At 32.9% G+C, this 19,311-nt stretch overlaps 2 protein-coding genes across 2 annotated transcripts in view; one reads left to right on the forward strand and one right to left on the reverse strand.

Moving 5' to 3' along the window:
* LOC123541297 (tumor susceptibility gene 101 protein-like) overlaps positions 1-8,142 on the reverse strand; it is a 53,767-nt gene extending 45,625 nt beyond the window's left edge. The window contains exons 1-5 of the transcript XR_008367801.1: positions 7,798-8,142; positions 7,316-7,400; positions 1,896-2,030; positions 1,290-1,446; positions 714-852 (exon numbers count right to left, since the gene is read on the reverse strand). The gene's annotated coding sequence lies outside the window, so the exon portion shown is untranslated. The remainder of the gene's footprint in view (positions 1-713; positions 853-1,289; positions 1,447-1,895; positions 2,031-7,315; positions 7,401-7,797) is intronic.
* A 3,269-nt stretch (positions 8,143-11,411) lies between these two features.
* The window catches only part of LOC123540454 (uncharacterized), a 43,010-nt gene continuing 35,110 nt past the window's right edge, over positions 11,412-19,311 (forward strand). Inside the window, exon 1 of the mRNA XM_053526588.1 lies at positions 11,412-11,728. The gene's annotated coding sequence lies outside the window, so the exon portion shown is untranslated. The remainder of the gene's footprint in view (positions 11,729-19,311) is intronic.

The raw sequence follows: 19,311 nt of genomic DNA on the forward strand, positions 1-19,311 counted from the left end.
CTTTGAATAATCTGCACATATTAAAGATTGTATTCAATCACTTTTCTTGATTGAATGTTATTATTTAGTCTAACAACCCAATTTGTTTTCCTATTAAACAAAGAAGGCTGATAACTGTGTGTTATTATTCAACAATTCATTTTTCTGACGCCAAAATTATTACTTCATAGCAGTAGACGGCATAGCGGCGCGCTGAAAAGGAAACTAACAAAACACTGGCAATATTTAATGAATGGTTGTCAAAGACGTACATAATAATCCTTGATAAGAAGCTAGAATCGAAAACATATATCTCAAACAGTAATTTGCTCATATATAAATCATTGCTTGTCGTTTAGATGCGTATTATTATATAATTCCTTCGCATTTAAACTCCAAACAATGACGAATCACTGTTTGGGATATATTAGTTCTTAAATAAACTTCAGAACACTAGAATATATATGTTTCCGTTTAACTGACATAGAGGATCGGATTTGTTTGTCTCATATTGAGTGAACACCGATTTGATTTTTTTTGTCTCAAGCCATTATAATGACGTTATTTGAATAGGTGTCTTCTTCAGGTGAAACACATAATACAATGTTTTAGTGGATAAAGGAAACTCTGATGACCGAGTGAATTATTAGCATACAAACATAATCCTACAGTAAAATTATTTCTGTTAAGTCTTTACAGAATGATATACACATTAAAAATAAGTGATTAGGTACCTTCTGGATTTAAAGCAGCACGTGCACTCTGTGACATATCACAATTGCAAGATTTGGATAAAGATTTACCGCGCACGGGAAGTTCATCCGAGAATACAGTTGTCATAATTTGTATCAAACTCAGCAGATCGGAGCTCGGCTACAATCGTAAATAGAACAATTGTTAATCAAATGCAACTATAACAATTGCAAAATTAAATTAAAGTATAGACTCTATTTATAGTAACATTTTTATTATTAAAATGAGTTTCACATTTTAAATTTGGTAATTCTTTTAAGAAAAGGCTACCAACTTGTTTGTTTAATTTCAGACAGATATGGTAGAAATATAAACAGGCTATTATATATGGGATCATGGTCTTTGTTTAATCTTATTCTGTGGAATACCAAATATTTTGCTATCAGTTATCGTGTACTGTTATCAGTTATCGTGTTATACTTCCGTCTTATTTCCTATTAGTCATTTAAAAGTCTTTTTGTCAGTTTTGTTTAGATACTGTTATCGTTAATCCATCATGTCATATTGATATAACCATAGCATAATATTCAGATAATCTATGATGCAAAAACACTTACGTAATTCCAGTCAGTAAAGTATGGTATATTAACTTTCCCATTCAAGTCAACGAAATTACCAGACATGACATGCAGGTAGGTGTTACATACACTATGGGTGGTCTAAATGGATGTCGTTTGCTTAGCCATATAGAAATTGGGACATTGTACTCCTAACCTGAATAATTGACAAATAATTCATTTCTTTATTCATTCAGTTATGTTTATTATTTCAAATATTAATTCAGAAACGTAAAACGAAATAAGAAACGTCTACTATAAAAGATACAGTGATTACATGTACTGTTATTATAGCAGTATGCCGTACTCGCCTTTGCTAATTCCGGTCATCACTTTCTAAGGATTTTTCATCAAAGATTGTAACTATGAATATCAGTTACGATAATGACGTCTCGTCAAGTTAGATCTAAAGTCATGTTTTCAAATGTAAGATAATAACTGTCAGAAGCGTTAGTCGCTGGGGTGTGCTTTCTGGCCACAGTGGAAAACTTTTAATGGCCCGATGACCATTGTCAAACTATAAGCGCCAGTATTAGAAACTGTAAATAAATGAAGGATTTGATTACTTATAATTACTTATTTTTATTTATAGAGCTATGACGTTACCTTGAGACAGTCTACTCCAAAACTTGAAGCTTTCTGATTTGGATATGTTTAGTATTGCAACTGTCTAACCTGCAAAGTGGACAGGTACAGTTCTTTTCAGTTTTAGAAGTTTCTTCCGATATCCGTCTTCATATACTGTAATGTTAAAGTAAACAGCTTAAAAAGTTGACTTACATACATTTTGTATGCTTTTGAATCGCCTTATTTTTACAATATTGTTGTCACTCTTAACTGTGGATCTTGTATCGCCAGGCTCCATCCCCACCCCACATGTCCCGCCACTCCCTGTTTTTAGAAAATGCGGAGATCATTAAAGCCGCTATTCCTGATTCTAATACTGAATCTGTACCGTAAAATATATATATATAAAATTTGATAGAATTATGTAAGGCATTTCTGAATGGAACATTTCTGATATGACATAAGTAAAATATTTAAATGAAATCGGAAACAATTATGTAAGGAGAACTGCAAAGTAAGGAAACAGCAGGAAATTTTCAAAAATACTTCTAGCGCCAATTATGTTGAGGTTAATATGTAAAATAAATAATATCATATACACTAGTTTGTTATGTAAACGGAAAGCAATTTTTAAATTGTCCCGATGGGGAATTACATTACTAGTTGTGCGCGTGCATGTATAAACACGGCCACATACAAAATGTTATCTTCAAATAGTCTTAGGAAATTATCAAAATGTTGTAAGCACCTGCAGGATAATAATTTGGTTTATCATATGTCATTTAAGGTTTAAAGATAGATATATAGACCGTCGGTCATTAGAAAACTACTTTACATTCAATAATTAAGGAACGTGTTGTGTTCCTAACCTCTCAACTGGAAGAGAAACATGTATTATTTGGACACTATATAAAAATGTACTTAAATAGGTATCCTGTAATATCGTCCTTACATTCTGATCACAATCTGCATTTCATGGTACAATGTCACACTCTATAACGTGATAACGCGACACCACAGGACAACATGACACCAGATCGGACAACGTGACACTTTAACGAGATTGTTGTCGTTTTGAAGTAAGTATTTTCAATTTTATTTTGCCTATACATTTTGTGAATCAATGAAAACCAGATTCCTACCAAGTTTGGAGGATAGAAAGAGGCATCTAAAGGAATGTTTTCTGAATTAAAAAGACCACCAAATAATCACACAGATGGCTAATCCAAGGCCTGATTTTCATTGTTTTGGATATTGAACCGAGGATTTTTTCTCATTTCTAAAGCAACAAGCTTGACATATATCCCAGCGAAATCTCCATTACTTTCGAAAATACGAGGTGTTAAAGTCAGATGGGTAGACAAAAAATGTTCTGTCTGACACCACATGATTCGCAGGGAAGGTTCTTACTGACACCAGGTTTTGATGATAATATGTTCTATCTGACACCAACATGTACACACGTTTTCTTGCCTTTATTTTGCTCGGTGTGCAGTATTTTATCGCATTTACGCGTGTTTTCAGGTATAACGCGTCGTCAAATTCATTTTTCTAATCAGGGTTTAGGTTATAATAATGTGGCAATTCACCGTAATTCGGTCAAAAAATGTGCCTTCTTGGTGTAGTTGGAAGAAGCACCCATAAAATACTTTTTTATTTTTAGCACTTTTGTGCTTATTTCATTCGCGGAATATATTTTCAGTAAAATAAGACAGGTTTCATGTTCAATTTCGCCTGTATATGGCAAATGATGAAAGAAAACGAAAGTAGGGTCGATTGAGGTGTTCCGATTGAGTAAGGTCACGAGACATAGGAAACACATAATTGACGGTTATACAGGTATATATACATTTAACAAAAGTTATAAGTATACGCTCTAGTTTTCAGTCTTTTTAATTCCCGTTTTCAGGTCAAACACTTACATAATAATGACTACAGACTCTCAATCTAAATTTGATCAAATACATATGAAAAACAAAAAGTATGTTATGAAAAGAACCCATCACTTCCAAATAAAATGAATAATTATAATTAAAATTTAACTGGCATAGGAGTGATATTTAAAAAAAAATCATCGGAGTTTAAAAACTGTACTTATACGTAACTTTTGTTTACATCACGTTAAAGCCTCATGCACGGTTTCATCAATTATATCAAATACTTTTTGGTCAACAGGATATGAATAGGTCTTTCAGAGCTCATGTGGAGTGGGTGCTGAATATTGACCCTGACAACCCTATCAAAATATGACTCCTGAGACCCCCTCCGAGGTGCACAGCCCTTACATTGTTAGTTTTTTTTTCATTTTAGTGTCGTGGCACCTAAAATCGTGCTGAATTTCCTGTCTTATTTTACTGAAAAATATATTCTGCGAATGAAATAAGCCCCCAATTTACATGCAAAAGTGCCAAAAATAAAAAATAAGTGTTTTTATGGGTACTTCTTTCAACTACACAACGAAGGCACATTTTTGACCGAATTACGATGAATTCTACATTATAACCTAAACCCTTATCAGAAAAAAATGAATTTAATGACCCGTTATACCCAAAAACACGCGTAAATTCGATAAAATACTGCAAACCGAGCGAAATAAAGGCAAGAAAACGTATGATCAAATGTTGGTGTCAGACAGAACATATTATCATCAAAACTTGGTGTCAGTAAGAACCTTCCCTGCGAATCATGTGGTGTCACACAGAACATTTTTTTGTCTACCCATCAGACTTGAACACCTCGTATTTTCGAAAGTAATGGAGATTTCGCTGGGATATTTGGCAGACAAAGAGATAAAATGCTGGGCTTTTTATTGAGGGTAATGTCAAGCTTGTTGCTTCAGAAATGAGGAAAAATCCTCGGTTCAATATCCAAACAATAAAAATATGGAGGTGGGGTAGGCATCTGTGTGATTATTTGGTAGTCTTTTTAATTCAGAAAACATTCCTTTAGATGCCTCTTTCTATCCTCGAAACCTGGTAGGAACCTGGTTTTCATTGATTCACAATATGTATTGGCAAAATTGTAAATACTGACTGCACAACGAAAACAATCTCGGAAAAGTGTCACGTTGTCCGATCTGGTGTCCTGTTGTCCTGTGGTGTCGCGTTATCACGTTATAGAGTGTGAATGTTAAGTGCAATGTTTTTTTCCCATAAATTGGTGAACAATACTTAAAAACTTTAAAATTGGCCATGACCATGAACATTCACTGAGATAGCGAACAATTGTGTTTTCTTATATTATGCGTGCATTTATAAAAGTGGGTATTTTTTTACAGGCACTGAGGGGGAATGGAGAAAATACAACCTTCTTAATTCGTGTTTTCCAAAATGGAGACCTTCTGAAATCTGGTCATGTTATTTCATATTCTAAGACTGGCGCTATTTTTAGGTTATTTCATGTTCTTAGGCTGCTGCAAAAGTTAAGTTTTCTCATGTTCATAGACTGTTGCAATAGTTATTTCATGTTCATAAACTGGTGCAATAGTCAAGTTATTACATGTTCTTAGACTGGTGCAATAGTTAAGATATTTCATGTTCATCGACTAGTGCAAAATTTAAGTTATTTCATGTTCATAGACTGGTGCAATGGTTAGGTTACTCCTTGTTCATAGACTGGTGCAATACTTAAATTATTTTATGTACATAGACTGGTGCAACAGTTAGATTATTTCGCGCTAGCGGCGAACAGTTTAAACAACCTCACTGAATGCTGGAGATGAAAAATCTCTTTCAAAATGACGTGGACTTCAAACAGCGGATATATTTCGCTAGTTGAGCAAATGTGAGTATACATAGCCTAACAGATCTTGTAAAAATTGGTATTTCATTGTTGAGAAACAACTGTGTAAATTAGATTAAGCAGATTTTGCTCAAATTTTTATCAAAACATACAATTATAAAAAGTGTTGTTAGTAAATTGATGGAAAATTGTGCAACATAATGGAGAATGGCAATAAATAGGCCAGATAGTTAAAACGGTAGAGGTCTGAATAAGTTAAGAACATTTTGTACATTAAAAACATATTTTGTTGTAGAACAATATTGTAAGCTAATTCTCTCTTCCCCCATGTATGATACTTTGTATATTACAAGAGGTTGCTGCTAATCCGGTCTCTTAAGATCTTACTAAGGTGACATTTGGTTGTCTTAGATCTTTCTATTTTTTTATTATTGTAATTCATCTGTAAGCTTCTTATCTTCAACGCATTTTAGATTAGATATCAACATCACATTTTCCTTTTTAGCTCGAAATTTCGAAGAAAAAGTATAGCTACTGCTCTCGCCCTGGCGTCACCCTCACCGTTGGTTAAAGTTTTCGGTAAAGTCAAATGTCTCTGTTACTATCGAGGCAGTTGACTTGAAACTTAAAGTGGTTGTTTACTATCAAAGACTACGCCAGGAGGGACAATCCCCATAACTCTAATTTGAACGTTGACAGAGTTATGTCTCTTAAACTTAGATTTTTTTTTGGTTAGTGTTTTTGATAAAGTCAAATATCTCTGTTACCATCAAAGCTTCGATTTGAAAATTAAAGTAGTTATTTACTATCAAAGTCTACACCAGGTAAAACAATCCCCATAACTCTGATTTGAATTATGACAGGGTTATGCTCGTTTTTTAACTTAGAATTTTTGGTTAAAGTTTTTTTTTGTTAAAGTGATAAAGGCAGATATCTATGTTACTGTCAAAGATGTTGAATTGAAACTTAAGATAGTTATTTACTATCAAAGTCTACATCAGGAGAAACAATTTCGAATCCATAACTCTGATTGAATGTTGACAGAGGTATGCCACTTTTTAACTTGGAATGTATTGATTAAGGTATTTGATAAAGTCTATTATCTGTGTTACTATCAATGACTTTTGACTTGAGACTTAAAATAGTTATTTACTGTCAAAGTCTACACCAGGAGGGACAATCCCCATAGCTCTGATTATATGTTTGAGTGAGTTAAGTCCCTTTTAATGGTAATGCTCTGGTTCGGAGCCAAGCACTGAGAAAGGTCGAGTGTGCTGTCTTATGGACAGTTTTATTGTGCTTCAATGTAATTTTAGGTCGTACTTTTATTAGTATTTTAATTAACGATTAGCAACAACATCTTGGTTTTATCACTGTAATTATATTTACATGTGAGCTAGTGTTGGACATAGTGTAGTATACAATAACAAAAGTCTCTTATAATTCTAATGTATAGAATGACTGTGTACTGATGTTTTTAATATGTTAGTTATTCTATGTACCTGTATTATTTGTACACAAATCAGACTTTAATAAAGCCTAAATATATAGCCTATATTCGTCATTGCAATCCAAGGCTTAATGAAATATAACAATGTGCATTGAGCTCGGTGATACTTTGTTGCAAACGTTTCTTGTCATCCAATTAACAAAATGTACAACACGAAAGTAAATGTAACTCCAATGCTTATTTCTCTACTAATTAGATTGCCACTCACCAAATATTTCCTCTGTATGTTCCAAGTCGACAAACACACTAAATGCATTCAACACGTCAGATTTCACCAAATCAGCTTGTTCATACTTAAATTATAAAATTTAAATAATTATATTAGATAAATGATTACAGCTTTTTTTTGTTCTGTTAATGAAACCAATGTTGTATAGGAGACAGATATTTCCGCTGTTAAACATTTCTGTACGTATATGTCCAGTTCAAGTGAAAATTACGTTCAGTTTGTACGTAGCTCGCACTAAATTACAACGACAAAGAAGCAACTACATGTATTACAAAGATTCGTTATCAGTCTTATATACAATATTGAAAATATCAGATACACTCCATATTTTGTATGTTAACTATTTCCACTTTCAGTTTGGACGCGCTAAATAGAACAACAATCCCTTATCAGTATTTAGATAATTCATTTATACTAATATTACGGTTTCTTTGTGTTGTTTTTACTTCTAATCCACTTACCTTTAACTGATGAATAGAAGATGTTAAAGCCTGTTCGTAATCAGCCATTCTAAATAAATCTTGTGTGTCTTCTTCTTATTGTATAACATAAACCATATTTCATTTACTATCCTATGTATATTTGGCCTTCTTCTCTCTCTTTCGAGCTATTTTTATCTTTTATTTAATTTACGCGCTTGTATTTATAACTATTTATAGCATACAGCAAGATTGAAGTAAGATACCTTTAATTATACACCTGTGCATACCACAACATTTCACAATCACCGGAATTCCGATAACATTAACTCTTTGTGTCAATAACACCTGTTGGATCGGAAAAATATTTCATTAAATCATTTTTAATTAAACAACTGTACCTTTTCTATTTATTAAAAATACTTATGTTATCCAACAAATACCTGATTATAAAAATATTGCGTTTTTTTTTTTTAAATCATAAATACGAGCTATACGTACTTATTTAGTTAGATGTAAAAATAATTAATATGTATATTATTAAAATTGCGCCATACTTTTGTTCAGACAACACTTTTTCACAGCGAATGTCAATGTAAAACCTATCCCCAGGGCAAATCTATAAACATGGTTTAATAACATGTTTTCGAATTCCGCACTAATCGGGATTCAGAGCCACGATCTCAGGATCAGTAGTCAGACGCTAAGGCCTTGTACCATTGTACCTCCCTACCGTATAATACAAATCTGGACATCTCAAGTGACACGCGTCCAGGAGCAGCTACGAGTTCGTTTGATTGACACATCCGCGGGATCATCTACATATAATATATTATATACGATACGTGTAAGTACACGGAATGTAAATCGAAACACAACTTAATGTCTTTTCAAATGAAAAGCACATAAAATCACTCCATTATTTACTGCTCTGAACTCTGGAGATCTTCCCTCGGAGTTCGATATGACCTACATAGATCTACATGTCTATGAAAGGAATTGATTTTTCATGAAGCAATGAAATTCATTGCAAAAACTTTAGTGGTATACCACAACACTAACTGTGCGCAATGTACTTTTCTCCTTAGAGTCAAACCATAATTTACATTTTTAATGTGTTATATATTATATTTTAAAGGAGTTTTTCCTCCTTCAATAGATATATAGAGGACATTCAAGTTTTTCTCATGCATGTTTGTAATTTCATCACATGAAAATAAAATACTTTACTGGTGACGTACGCACGAGCGAAATATGAAGTATCTTTAAAAATACCATGAGAATCTGATGAAAATGAACAAAACACATTCATGATTAACCTTTGATTGAAATCGATATTTGTTTAAATTTAGAATTTAACCACAACTACAAATAAACGTTACCTGTACTACAATTATGTATGTTAATTGTACACGTTGCGCAAAAGAATTTTGACACATTTCATTTTTTTACGTCGAAAGTGAAAAAGTTTAAATAAGGTGGCAGCGGAGTAGGTTTTTGCTAGATTTCAGGCAAGTCCACGATTCACAACTGATTTTCTTTATAGGCTTTCAGTAAGTTTTTTCTGTGTCATTTTTAAATGTTCAATATGTCTTATTTTACAGATGTCCAATGTAATAAAAGAAAGAAAATTTGTAAATTGTATTTTGCTTAGTTTTATGTAAAATTTACAATTGTGACTACAGTTATTTAATTTATTACTGTAAAATGAAGTAACAGAAGCTTTTCTGACTGATGTTTTAAAAATGGTATTGTATTTTTTTTCTGATTTAAACAGAGGAATGTTGCCTATTCATTTAAGTATGATTCCTTTAAGTATGTCTGTCATAAATACGACGCAATGAATGACTGAACTCGGTGAAAGGGTTCTGCTTAAAAATTAGCAAAAAAAGGCAGTTAAAACTAATCTGTGCGGCTTTTAATAAATTCATATGTTATTTGTCTTTCGCGTATTGTAGTTCTGAGTAAATAAGTAAGTCTGGAATATGTGCGTGTAAGATAATTTCCTCCCTTTTCATTTAAAAATTCTCAGCCACGGTTTCTTGCAGCGGCTAAAGCTTGTGTGATACATTTACCTGATGAAATTGAAAATTGGCTTACTTTTTTATTCGTCATGTTTCCTTAAGGTGGCAGGGGAGCAGTTTTTTGCTAGATTTCAAGCAAATCCACGGTTCACAACTGTTTATAGGCTTTCAGTACAAAAAAAGGCAGTCCTTCTGCTTTACATTGTGATATGGCACTAAGGTAATCTTCAAAATGAAAGCATTAATTTTAATCCACGTGGTCACCTTTTAAATGAGTAGACATTAAAGCCTACCCCTAACCCCTCTTAAAATCAACAAAATTTAAGCATGTTTTCCTTACTTCCAACACATGCCATACACTCGTTTTTTCACTTATTTATTAATAGCTACATGCATGTACACATTTATTTCTTTTACAATAATCTTTCAATTATAATTAAATCATTAATATTAATACACTTTGAACAAAGCTACCCTAAATATTTAAAAAAATCCACCGGGACCATAATTAGAAACTGTTCCACTGCCACCTAAAATGCACTCGTATACACACCAGAAATGTATATAAAAATCATTGTGGTCTTATGGTAACAGACGGACATATTCTGAGATGCTCATGATTGTCTCACACCCAAATGCATTTAAGATGCCCGTAGTGTCTTTATTTTAACGGGACAAAGGGTTTCTCGTGTGTCGTGCTACATTTGAATATACATATGTATACAAGGACGACTATTCACAATACCTGTACCTAAACATATTTCTCTTATATCATTCTAGTTAATGAGCTCTTTTAAATTATCTGTTTTAGTCTGGTAGACAAGGAATTCCGCGCCTTGAGTGGGAGGTATATATATAGCTGGTATAACATAATAAAATGTACTGTAGAAGTTGTGGTTTTTATTTTTATTTTGACTTAATAGAAGAAAACAATTCTGAGACTGTTTTATTTTCTACATTATAATGTGCATATTTCTTTTTATAAGGTGTACCTAGCGGACACTATGGATTCATGACTTTATAATACTTTTGAAGTTTCTATTTAAAATGTGAGGGTGGTTTCCCTTGCTATCCAATATTAGTCTTCATTTACTTGTTTTCTTATTTTTTCATTCTTTTTGTGGACAAGAAATGGTACCAACTTACACCACTTTTACTACATCTTTTAAAGTTTTATTTCAAGAAAGATTTATCCAACTTGTTTTTTTTCTCCAGAAAACAACATCAAGACGTTTTCCTACTACAATTTGTGTTTAAACGTAGTACAATATATTAATATGTAATAACTAAATGATAAATCTGTGCGTAGATAAAGAATATATACCATAATTCTACAGAAAAATCTATTTATTTATGAATAACACAAAATATTTAAGTATTTTCATTTTTGCAGGTATTGTTTCCTAGTGAGATGTACTTTAGTCCATCCAGGAAGTTTAGATCTTATGTATGTTGTTACGCTGCAACTTCTGTTCATACATTTGTATTACCAAGTAATAAGATCCAAACAAATGAAAAGGTAAAAAGACTCAACTTGCGTATTCATTGCGCTATTTACATTTAAAAGAAGTTTCATCTGACCATTTCTTCTATAGTATGTTTAGATTATGATGCATATGTATCTGATAACGTAATACTATACTGCCATTTGTTGATATCGCTTAAATTTATTCAGTATTATATCCGGTAAATCTTTTGAAGATTACTAAAATTTCTTTACTGGTGTGTCTGAATCATGAAAGGACCATGAAAGGATATCCAATTATATTAACCTGTCATCCACTTTTTGTAATAATTGTAAAACTTTTGTTGATATAAATTTATATTTGAGAACGGTAAGCATTTACTGTAAGATAAAAGTGCGCGTCTACATCAGAAATGATTATATGAATGACAGTTGTGAAATATTTATTAAACTGTAGGACTAGGAGTACCAAAATCTGCAATTGGCAAGTACATTTTATTTTGACCGTATTGACCGAGTTTTAGATATATATATGCTATAGAAATGATTGATCAATCACCGAACTAGCTAATTACATTAAAAAGCGGAACATTTTAACTGAAACGTCGAGATCTGTTATTTCTTCAGAAATGTCCTTGTAAGTAGGAGGCAGAAACAGATGCGTTAGTCACACAGCAAAATACATGACATAAGACAAAAGAAATTATCAGTATTATATAGCTAACATACTAAATATCAATTTTTGTAAATATTGACTGAAAATGTTCTATACACGTTGGAATTTAAAGACAAATGTTTTGAAGAAATACCATCGAAATAAAAAAAAAACAGGAATAGGTAAAACTGGATTATAAATGAAAATTAATTAGATAATAAAAACAAAACTTGATTCCTTCAATTTTCTATCTATTTACGATATAGATAAGGCACCAATTTGTACCTAAAGATACGACATTACTTAAGGTATCTCGTATCTTACGAGCAAAACAATCTCTACGAGGAAGAAAATGTACCGTTACGACCACCTTAAGACTTAAGGGACCTTTGAGTTAGTAACCCTAAATAATTGATACATCATTCATTTCACTCTGTTTAATCTATTCCAGTTATGTTTCTTAATTCAAATACGTATATATGGATTAAGCCTCCGAAACGTAAACAAACATGACACATCTACTGTCAAGGAAAATGTCGTAACGGTTACAGTAGCTTTATGTATGTTATATTTACTATACAATTGTGTTCATAAATAAAAATAAAACAGATATATGCGGCAGTGTTTAGAAGAAGTAGAACATCCTTTCTAAGTATCAAGGTCACCATGTTCAGTAATATGTATTTTGTCTTCCAACGCATGAACTTCGACTTTCTATATTCTATTTTGTAGAAAATATCAAACTTCTTTTTCAAACATATTTTTTTCTCCATTTTTGTTGAGTGTCTGAAATACTTATCAGGGTAAGATAGGGAATAAAAAAAGAGTGAACTTTTACAATTTGGTTTTGAAACACTGCAGATTGTTTTTGTCATTTTGACAGCTCTACTTTCACTTTCATGTTGCTTTTTTTTCATTCGTCTGAAATGTACATGGTTTAATACATTTTCAACTCCCGAAGTATCTGGAGTAATGCATCATGTTAGACACAAAATGATCATACAAATAATGACAAAATAGTTTTGAAAAATATGCTAAATACTACCTACAATAAAATGGGATTGAATCGCAAAAAACAGATAATTAAACTAGCAAAGCTCAGCCCTTCGAATCGGACACAATGCATTTAAAGTAGATAACTGGTACATTATTAAAAAGTTTAGGGAAACTTAAGGGTGTTTACGGGTTTTGTAACTGCGCAAATAGAGTTACACAGTTGCCGAACTATTACTCACTGATTCTCCTTTCGGGTTAAATATGAAGTTGATATAATTGATATAGATGTAGACAGTATTAGATAATTCGAGTCATTTTAAAAAAAACTGGTTTTATCTAATGGAAAGACAAACATACTGAAAAAACAGAGATGTCTGTTTACAAGTAAAAGAGGGGAAAAGTAATGAAAATGTAGAATATGGCAACTACTGTTTATGTTTTGCTAGATGCATGCATATTATAGAAAAAAGTTTATAGATACATGTATATCTAAACACATGTGTTTAGATCATATCGAACAACATAGGCTATCAGAAATTAGCAAAAGACAAAAATATGTGCAGGAATTTTTCATCTAAATAACTCAGAAAAAAAAAAACACTTGGAAATCAATGATTTTTCTAAGTTTTCGTTATGTTGTGTGTGAAGTACAATGTAAGCCATTTGCAAAGTAAAAAAAAAAAAGAAAAAATGTCCAGTGTCCAACAAAAAATGCAATTTTTTTACATTTTAGTAAATCATACCAGAATTGTTCCCGGCAATACAAAAAAGAATTAACTTTTAAATTTTCATAATCATTTGTGTCAGTTATACATGTAAAATTATATGTACAGAAGTAATAAATGAAAAAGAAAAATTGTCAATGAATTTAATTTGACATGAAATTTAATTCATATTTTGCATGAGATTTTGGTTCTTATATTTAAATGCTAATCTCAAATTAGTCATTCATTTATCCTGTTTTATATCTTAAAAACGCAACACTGTTATTCTACTAAAACGTAGAAAGAATATCTTCAAGCGCAGAAAGCTTAAAATAAATTGCCCTTAATACTGTTTTAAATGAATCCTAATATTATTGACAATGGTCCGGAACTGTACTGTGTACGGATTTGTATCGGATCGATGTGATACTAGAAATATACATATACTAAACAACAACCAAACTACCGACCCGATAGTATAGTGATAGGGCGTCTAATTCGAGTGCGGGAGGTCGTGGGTTTGATCCTCGGTCGCGTCATGGCAAAAACGTAAAAATGGAACTAGTAGCTACCTCGCTTGGCGCTCAACATTAAGAGGAAAGTGCTAGGACTGGTAAGTCAGGGGTCAGTATTATTTGACTGGGTTTGGTATCATGTCACGTGTATACGGCGTGATATTCTAGTGAGGCAGCACTATACAGTTGGGCATTGTGCCCACTGAGACACGTAGACACCGTCGTTTATATGACTGAAAAAGGCGTTAAACCCGGACACAAATATATACACATACACTCAACAAAATTTTCTGTTTTGTGAAAAATATCCTAAAAATTGTCGTTTGTAATATTTTCCTGTTTACAACCACATACTTGAGGTTGTAAAAGCGTATTTAATAGAGATATTTAAAGTCCTTATTCATGGTGCAAATAAAGATAATTGTTGAAAACCATTGTGTTATCTGTATCAAACTTTAAACATTATCTTTCTTATTTGCATGTCCCTTCACCCTTTTTTTCTTCCTTATCCATGACTTTACACACGATTAAGTAAGATAATTTACTGTGATTCTCAAGTCCTGTCATTAACGTATGAATATACAAAAATTAATTTGGTATAATTTATGAAATTTCCTTAAAAAGGTGTTTTTCTAAACTGTATACAATGCTCTTAATAAATAACTGTAACATTTGTTGGAAGAAGATGTCAAAGGTATATAATACAGTTTTTTATATGATAAAATAGTTGTATGTAATATATTCGGTTTCCTTCAATTATATAAAATTTGTAGTTTGAAATAGGGAGGCTCATGTTTCGGGATATAATTTTCAACTGTACATCATAAACTTCTATTTCACAAGGTCTTTCAGTTTCCAAAAGACAGCCCTTTATATTGACAATTATAGTGTGTCTAATATCGAATCCTTGATAGTCTGGCCATTAAACACTGATGCAGAACAGTACAGTCTGTTTTGCTTGAGCGCACTGTAGAAAAAGATGTTTAAGAGTTAACTATAAATACAAAATTTCAAACTAAAAGCGAAGTAAAACTATCAAAATTACGAATTGTTATAACATTCTAAAACAAATACAATTTTAATAGTTTCTATGCGGTGGCTACCTAGAATATAACACTGGTAAATAAGGCAGACACACAATAAACTTCTTAAAAAATATATATTTGTTTCTTAACTCATTAATACCTGGAGCCATATCGCCGCTTAATTACTGGTATTAATTTTCCGATACATTCCTGAGGCACTATCAATTTATCTGCTTTGTATGCCTGTGGATTTTCACTGATAATCAATAATCGATAAGATCTACATCCTTTGATCAATATTAGGGACAAACTCTGTTTATAACGGATGAATAAAACTGAAATTTTCACATCTGATACTACAGTTTATGATCTATTCAATAATTTAGAATTTAAATCACGTCACGCGGCATACAGTACTATCAGGCAGATAGCGCATTTATGCGATCCTCGGCATACACGCCTGTTATCTTTTGACGGATAAATACGACATGCGCTACTCGATAAGAGTCAAAATGAACGCATAAATGCGATCTGCGTCCTTAATGAGTTAAAGGTGTTTAATGTTTTCTATAAAATTATTATTATTATTATTATTATTATTATTATTATACCAGATTTATATAGCGCCCTTTTCATGATCAATTTCACGTTCAAAGGCGCTTTACATAGTTCAAATGCAGCCACACAGGGCGCATAATTCATCCTCACAGAGCGATCTGACCAGAGGGACAGAGTGAGACAAAGCCCCCACGACAGAGAGATCAGAAATCAGATACAGGCTTGTCCGGCTAACTTGGCCTAGCTCTTTGCGAATAGACAACCTGGTTCTTTAACGTGCCCAGTATATAGCCATGATACATTCAAGGATGGGTTTCTGACCAGTACACCTCTAGTTAGTTGGGAAACACTGAAAGGCGTTTCTGAAAATTCCCGAGTAGCTGCCGGGGATCGAACCCCCGACCTCAGGATTGGAAGGCCAGTGTGCAAACCGCTGAGCTATCCGTTCATAGAATAATTCAAAAGTCAGCTTCCTCTCTGGATAGCCCGTTCCTCTTGTTCTAGATATTCAACAGGTGAGAAATAAAACACTATCCCGCATAATCCTTCAAAACAAATGCCTTTATGTCATAGTTGTGACTTGTCCTTACCGCATGTTTGCTTTGTTTTGATAGGGTTAGTACTGAGCGTATCAACACGAAAAGCACACTAGCACAGGTTGACAAACAAATACTAACCAGGGGCTACTATCTCGAAGGTACCTTAACTCCTAAGATGTTCGTAAAGGGTTCGTAAGGTATTCGTAGCAGATATTTCCTCTATCTCGACAGCTTCGTTATTTACGACACTTCGTAAACTTACATTGTTCGACCTATCTGAAGATGAATCTGTTTGTTTCTTATTGTACCACGCTGGAACTAGCGGAAATGTATTTATCGAAGTTGTCTTTCCATCTGATCGTGTCAACAAACATTAATTAATTTCGTATAGATGGATAAATTTAGTGCTTTAAATTTAGTCCTGTCGTCTGTCCGTCCGTGGGTCTGTCCGTCGGAATTTTGTGACGCGCTTAGCTGAAAAAGTATTTGATATGAATAGATGAAATCTTGCAGGAGTCTTTATTATGATATGAAATTGCGCACCTCCTATTTTTAGTCAAAAATGCACATTTTCACCTTGTGACGCTCCTCGCTCAAAAAGTGTTTCATACAATTGATGAAACCTTGCATGAGTCTTCATTATGATATGAAATTGCGCACCTCCTATTTTTAGTCAAAAATGCACATTTTCACCTTGTGACGCTCCTTGCTCAAAAAGTGTTTCATACAATTGATGAAACCTTGCATGAGTCTTTTTCCTGATATGAAATTGCGCATCTCCTAGTTTTTCGTCTGTCATCGCCCCCAATTTCCAGAGTTATGACCCCTGAAAGAGTCGAAAATGCGCAGTTTCACCTTGTGACGCGCCTAGTTAAAAAAGTACTTCATATAAATTTATGAAAACTTGGCTTTTACCACAATTGCTGCTGTATATATTCACTGGCGGATTCTATTCATCAAATAGTGTTTGGAAAAATGCAAACATTATAAAGCTTTAGAGCAGTACGAAACACGCTGTGTTTATATCACAGATATACATGTAGTTGAAATTTCCTATCATACAAATACCGGAATCTTAGACATTTAGCCCGTTAACTGTAATAAATGGTAAGACTGAATTATGTTTTCGACACTGTTTTCTGAACTGATCAATAATGAAAGGAACTGCATTGTGTAAGACTATATATGTATAGTTACAAAGAACCACTTCTGTCCGATCAACATGAACTTATTTTAACAGTAAATAGTTTACAATAAGAGTCGCCTCCTGAGAAAGTAACAAGACTAAAACAGGCTGAAACGTCTATATAGATTTAAGATATATAGAGGATATCACATGAGTGTCTTTTCATATTGAATTTATTAAAGGAGTTGAATAAAATAATAAAATGCGAGGTTCTGTCTAGCATTTTATCAATTTCATTCAACGAGTCAAGGAAAGTCACAAATGAAATATTCTTTTTATCACAGATTAGCTTTTCCTGTCGAAATATTAAAATTCCTACTTTCTTTAACTATAATTATAAACAAGTCAATTTGACCAACGACTCCTACACTATAAACGACGTGGACGTCAAAGCTTTTTTACACTAGTGTATTATCATTTTTATATAATGGCTTAATTATACTCCCGCGACGTCAAACATGTGATAAGTTGATTTTTTAAAATTTAACGCTACGTGCAGATTCTCGCTCAGCTAGCATAATACATAGAACACACAAGATCTCAAAGTAGCTTCGAATACCTGACTAGGCGTTCTTGTTCTCCGTGATTATTGTCTAAAGACAATATACCTAAGGGCATTCATTTTCCACCTCTGACTTATGAGGGGGAGTTGTCAGGTATTTTTGGAGAACAGCTTAAAAACAAAGACAAATATCAAACAGGGAATTAAGACTTGTAAGGAACCCAGGGATACTAATGCCGTTAACTGACTAATTTTATCACAGAAAAGGGCGTGAAACTCTACTTTATCATCAAAAGTTTGACATTGTTTATAGCAAACTGCAACAATTTTTGTTGCCTTATCGGTACAGTAGATTGTTTCGACAACACTCCTTTGCAGATGTTGGGTATTTTAAGGCCGAGTCGATACAGTTGAAAAGGTGTTAAGTAGAAAGGTTCTTTGAATACAATTATGTATGAAATTTGTTTTTGAATACCCTAGTCTAAAATAATACCGTACATGCCTTACAAAACTTGGTACCGGTATATGTGACTAAAAGTTTAAAGTTTAGTTGAGCGTAAAGCTTATAGGCATCTCTAACATTTTAGAAGTCTTCCCTGAATAAATATTAGACAATTGTTTTTATTTTATTACGGAATTAAGTCTGATGAAATGTAAAATTGAATACTTTTTAGTAGGCATTATACAGTTGCAAGTGATAAATACACTTAATATGGACATATTTCCCATGATGTTCAGCAACAGACAGCTTTTGGACTATCAGATACACGTGCAGTTGGTCGAAAATGACGTCACTAAATGGATTATCCACGACTTACGATATCGTAACTAGATAACAATACCTTAAGTTACGAACCCTTTATGAGGGTGTTAAGAGGTCTTTGGAGATAGCTGAATAACGTTACCTTAGTATTATCTTAGGTTTATCGTAAATCATACCTTAACTTACGATACGTTTTCGAGATATTGGCCCCTGACTGGTAGGTTAGTATCAAATTACCAACATACGCTCGTGTTTTGCAAGCACATACACTCGTACATGTATACACAATTTCAGCAGTTACCTTGACAAATATGCGGAAACATTGTTTATATACGTTTCCTGTTACTAAATTACTTCAATAAGTGTATGAATACACAGGTAAATTGTCGAATATATATAGTTGGAACTTAACTTCTCCATTTCTTTCTATGCCAGAGTAGTTTTAAAAGTTCTTCTTGTCATGTCAACCCGTCTGATTATCTTTGAAAGTAGAGTAGTGCTTTGCATCTAGAGGTTGCGGCTTCGATCCAGAGTAGCACGGTATGTTCTCCGCGTTCGAGTTATATAGAGAAGGTGCTAGTTACTTTCTTGCTTGGTTGAACGTCATACATTTATTGGTCATAT

This window comes from Mercenaria mercenaria, chromosome 16 (genome assembly GCF_021730395.1).
Source record: "Mercenaria mercenaria strain notata chromosome 16, MADL_Memer_1, whole genome shotgun sequence".
Classification (NCBI taxonomy): Eukaryota; Metazoa; Mollusca; class Bivalvia; order Venerida; family Veneridae; genus Mercenaria; species Mercenaria mercenaria.